This window comes from Bos grunniens, chromosome 5 (genome assembly GCF_055505025.1).
Source record: "Bos grunniens cultivar Pamir isolate PY7600 chromosome 5, Bosgru_T2T1.0, whole genome shotgun sequence".
NCBI lineage: Eukaryota > Metazoa > Chordata > Mammalia > Artiodactyla > Bovidae > Bos > Bos grunniens.
In genome coordinates, this window is record NC_141169.1 from 47,086,342 (window position 1) to 47,092,341 (window position 6,000).

Sequence of the window (6,000 nt, forward strand, 5' to 3'; positions counted from 1 at the left end):
TCTCTTTTGGAGAAATGTCTATTTAGATCTTCTGCCCATTTTTCATTGTGCTGCTTGTTTGTTTGTTTGTTTTTTAATTGAACTATTTGTATACGTTGGAAATTAAGCCAGTTATTGAAGAGACTGTCTTTTCTCCAATGTGTATTCCAAACTCCTTTGTTGTAGATTAATCAACCATAACTGCATGTGTTTATTTCTGTGCTTCCTGTCCTGGTCCATTGGTCTATGTGTCCGTTTTTGTGACAGTACTATGCTGTTTTTATGACTGTAGCTTTGTAGCATAGTCTGAAGCCAGAGAGCATGATTCCTCCAGCTCTGTTCTTCTTTCTCCAGATTGTTTTGGCTACTTGAGGTCTTCTGTGCATCCATACAAATTTTAAATGTTTTGTCCTAGTTCTGTGAAAAATGCCTTTGGTAATCTGATAGAGATTGCATTGGATCTGTAGGTTGCCTTGGGTAGTATGGTCATTTTAACAATATTGATTCTTCCAATCCAAAACACAGGTTTCCATTCTTAAATGCTTATTACATCAGTCCTATTATAAATTCCCAGAGTGAGGTCTGTGTCTGACAATTAAAGGTCACAATGTCTATTATTAGTAATTAACAGGGATGATTGTGTCCTAATTTTGGCTTCAGTAAACATTGCAGATCCAGATCACAACACAGGTTTTAGAGGCTTAGCTTAAAACAGGGGTGACTGAGGAAAGGCAGTGACTTGAAACCAGCTACACAGTCTGTGTTATTCTCTTTGCCGGAGAAAGCCCTACAAAGTGAGGGAATCAGCAGAGAAAAAAATAGCCCACATTCTTATACCTGTGAGCACCCACTAGTAACATGGTTTAGAGAACAGAAAACTGGCCTGGGAATCTGGACACCCAGCTGCTCTCAATAACAGCCAAGCAAACATGGGCTTCTCAGCAAGTGAGATGGGCCTTGATGTTCCCTTAATATTGGAACACTCTGTGCAAGATCCACCCACAGCAGATCCTCATTCTCGGGTCTCAGCTCAAACACCCTTCCTCAGAGAGGCTTCCCCAGATACACCCTCTCCCTTTTTGTTTTCTATCAGTCTTTCTATTTCATTCACCATCTGAAGCTCTCTTGTCTTTTCTTATTGACTATGTCCTCTCACTCTATATATAAGTTCCACAAAGACAGGGACCCCCACGTCTTTTGCTCACTGCTTTACTATAAGCACTTAGAACAGTGCCTGTCACATAGTAGGCCTTCAATCACTATGTGATGAATTTATGCATGAATGAATGAGTATGAGGTTCCAGAAGGCAGTGAGAAAAGTTCTTCCTGTTACTAATAGGGCCAGTCGCTTCTTTTGAAGAGGAACTGTACATTTTCTAAAGGTAAGGAAGCAGGGAACAAAGTGGATATTTATATCAGAGGAAAAGCCCTTTATTCCCACACTGAAGTGCTAACATTTCCTCCCCACTCTGCATGTCTGCTTGTGGGTGGACACAGCAGAAGACAGCTGGGAAGCTGAAGAGAGAAGGGGGTTGGGTAGGCAGTAAGAATTAATAAACGAACCAAGTTATCACTGTGATTTAAGGCAGAATATTTACATACCACTCCCAGAGCAGAGGATGGCTTTGTCTTACCATTTGGATGCAGTGAGAAGATTTAATTAAACTAACTGAAAATTTCTAAGAACTTGTTTGAGTCTTTTGAACAACTGCTGTCCATGAGAAGGTGCTAAGGAAGGGGACAGTGGCAACCTCAGATAGCTAGTATTTGGTTGTTTTCTGTGTATCTGTGCAGATCAGGATACCAAACAAAAATGACTGGCCCTTCCATGTGGTGGCCCTCCACTTATAGTGCACACCCTTCACACCTGTTCTACCTGTGACTGTGGTCACCAGCCTCTGTCTCCAAGCATCCAGGCCTGGTGCTGTCTAAGCACCTGTCTGGTGGAAAGATTGAGGGTGTCTACCATATTGGGGCTTCCCAGGTGGCTCAGTGGTAAAGAATTCACCTGCCAATGCAGGAGACACAGAAGATGTGGGTTCAATCCCTGGGTCAGGAAGATCTCCTGGAGGAGGAAATGGTAACCCACTCCAGTATTCCTGCCTGGGAAATCCCATGGACAGAGGAGCCTTGTTGGCTACAGTCCATAGTGTTGCAAAGAGTCGGACATGATTAAACAACTGAACAAACACACCATGCTGTTGAGCAGTAGGAAGCCGGTGCCTTATCTGTATAATCACTTTGATTTATATAGTATGCCATGCTCTTATGGGAAGGGTTGGGGGAGGCTAGCTAAGAACAATAACCCTCCCATACATTTGTTTAGTACTTTACACTACTGACAAAGCTCTTTCACCTAGAACATCTTGTTTTAGTTTTAATCCTCATCACTGCACTTCCTATTTACAAAAAAGAGCAGGTATTTTTTCCATCATCATAAAATAAAACAGATTATAAGGTCAAAACAAGTGAATAATTCACCTCATGTTACAAAACTAGAAGGACCTATGTCTTCACATCTCCAAATATTTCTTTAATGAAAAATATTATGAAAATATATAGATTTGTAGGTCAATTTATACTTTACAAATCCATATGTTTGTCACATTTATTTTTTAAAAACTTCCAGTTATCTATATGACTAAATGATATTTAAAATGAAACTTCAAATTTTCTTGGTAGCTTTGTCTAGTTTTATCTGTTGGAAGATGTCAGTCATTCATGATAAGATTTTCATAAAATAGTTGCTAATTGTATACATATTACTATGGTGTCTGTGCACACCATTTTTTCTAAATATTCACTATTTGGTTGATATTTTTTAAAACTTTTTTAAAAGGCAGCATTAAAAGACAAGTTTCTAGCAAGAGAACCAAGGTTGACACTTTCTTACATCACAACCCAATTGTCTCTCTGTAAAGATTTTTGCACATACAGGAAGAATCTATTTGATAATTTCATTGTATCTGATCAGGATCAAAAGTTGGCAGGGTTTGCATGGTGCCTGGCACATGAGGCAATTATTTTGAATGGTGGGAAGAAAGAGAGAAAGAAGGATAAAAGAAAGAAAGTTCTTCTCTTTGAGGAGATGAGGTAGGCTGCAGTTCAGTTCAGTTGCTCAGTCATGTCCAACTCTTTGCGACCCCATTGACTGCAGCACACCAGACTTCCGTGCATTTCACCATCTCCCGGAGCTTGTTCAAACTCATGTCCATCGAGTCGGTGATGCCACCCAATCATCTCATCCTCTGTTGTCCCCTTCTCCTCCTGTTCTTTCCGAGCATCAGGGTATTTTCCAATGAGTCAGCTCTTTGCATCAGGTGGCCAAAGTACTGGAGCTTCAGCTTCAGCATCAGTCCTTCCAATGAATATTAGGATTGATTTCCTTTAGGATTGACTCCTTTGATCTCCTTGAAGTCCAAGTCTCCAAGGGACCCTTAGAGTCTTCTTTAACACCAGACTTTGAAAGCATCAAATCTTTGGCACTCAGCCTTCCTTATGGTCCAACTCTCACATCCATACATGACTGTTGGAAAAACCATAGCTTTGAATAGACAGACCTTTGTCAGCAAAGTAATGTCCCTGCTTTTTTTTTTTTTGCAAAGCAAGATTTTATTTTATTTTTTTAATTTTATTTTATTTTTAAACTTTACAATATTGTATTGGTTTTGCCAAATATTGAAATGAATCTGCCACAGGTATACATGTGTTCCCCATCCTGAACCCTCCTCCCTCCCCATACCATCCCTCTGGGTCGTCCCAGTGCACCAGCCCCAAGCATCCAGTATCGTGCATCGAACCTGGACTGGCGACTCGTTTCATACATGATATTATACATGTTTCAATGTCCTTCTCCCAGATCTTCCCACCCTCTCCCTCTCCCACAGAGTCCAAAAGACTGTTCTATACATCAGTGTCTCTTTTGCTGTCTCGTATACAGGGTTATTGTTACCATCTTTCTAAATTCCATATGTATGCGTTAGTATACTGTATTGGTGTTTTTCTTTCTGGCTTACTTCACTCTGTATAATAGGCTCCAGTTTCATCCACCTCATTAGAACTGATTTAAATGTATTCTTTTTTAATGGCTGAGTAATACTCCATTGTGTATATGTACCACAGCTTTCTTATCCATTCATCTGTTGATGGACATCTAGGTTGCTTCCATGTCCTGGCTATTATAAACAGTGCTGCGATGAACATTGGGGTACATGTGTCTCTTTCCCTTCTGGCTTCCTCAGTGTGTATGCCCAGCAGTGGGATTGCTGGATCATAAGGCAGTTCTATTTCCAGTTTTTTAAGGAATCTCCACACTGTTCTCCATAGTGGCTGTACTAGTTTGCATTCCCACCAACAGTGTAAGAGGGTTCCCTTTTCTCCACACCCTCTCCAGCATTTATTGCTTGTAGACTTTTGGATCACAGCCATTCTGACTGGTGTGAAATGGTACCTCATAGTGGTTTTGATTTGCATTTCTCTGATAATGAGTGATGTTGAGCATCTTTTCATGTGTTTGTTAGCCATCTGTATGTCTTCTTTGGAGAAATGTCTATTTAGTTCTTTGGCCCATTTTTTGATTAGGTCATTTATTTTTCTGGAGTTGAGCTGTAGGAGTTGCTTGTATATTTTTGAGATTAGTTGTTTGTCAGTTGCTTCATTTGCTATTATTTTCTCCCATTCTGAAGGCTGCCTTTTCACCTTGCTAATAGTTTCCTTTGATGTGCGGAAGCTTTTAAGTTTAATTAGGTCCCATTTGTTTATTTTTGCTTTTATTTCCAATATTCTGGGAGGTGGGTCATAGAGGATCCTGCTGTGATGTATGTCGGAGAGTGTTTTGCCTATGTTCTCCTCTAGGAGTTTTATAGTTTCTGGTCTTACATTGAGATCTTTAATCCATTTTGAGTTTATTTTTGTGTATGGTGTTAGAAAGTGTTCTAGTTTCATTCTTTTACAAGTGGTTGACCAGATTTCCCAGCACCACTTGTTAAAGAGATTGTCTTTAATCCATTGTATATTCTTGCCTCCTTTGTCAAAGATAAAGTGTCCATATGTGCGTGGGTTTATCTCTGGGCTTTCTATTTTGTTCCATTGATCTATATTTCTGTCTTTGTGCCAGTACCATACTGTCTTGATGACTGTGGCTTTGTAGTAGAGCCTGAAGTCAGGCAGGTTGATTCCTCCAGTTCCATTCTTCTTTCTCAAGATCGCTTTGGCTATTCGAGGTTTTTTGTATTTCCATACAAATTGTGAAATTATTTGTTCTAGCTCTGTGAAGAATACCGTTGGTAGCTTGATAGGGATTGCATTGAATCTATAAATTGCTTTGGGTAGTATACTCATTTTCACTATATTGATTCTTCCAATCCATGAACATGGTATATTTCTCCATCTATTAGTGTCCTCTTTGATTTCTTTCACCAGTGTTTTATAGTTTTATAGTTACTAAAGACCTATGTATAGGTCTTTAGTTTCTCTAGGTAGATATATTCCTAAGTATTTTATTCTTTCCATTGCAGTGGTGAATGGAATTGTTTCCTTAATTTCTCTTTCTGTTTTCTCATTATTAGTGTATAGGAATGCAAGGGATTTCTGTGTGTTGATTTTATATCCTGCAACTTTACTATAATCATTGATTATTTCTAGTAATTTTCTGGTGGAGTCTTTAGGGTTTTCTATGTAGAGGATCATATCATCTGCAAATAGTGAGAGTTTTACTTCTTTTCCAATTTGGATTCCTTTTATTTATTTTTCTGCTCTGATTGCTGTGGCCAAAACTTCAATACTATGTTGAATAATAATGGTGAAAGTGGGCACCCTTGTCTTGTTCCTGACTTTAGAGGGAATGCTTTCAATTTTTCACCATTGAGGATAATGTTTGCTGTGGGTTTGTCATATATAGCTTTTATTATGTTGAGGTATATTCCTTCTATTCCTGCTTTCTGGAGAGTTTATCATAAATGGATGTTGAATTTTGTCAAAGGCTTTCTCTGCATCTATTGAGATAATCATATGGTTTTTATT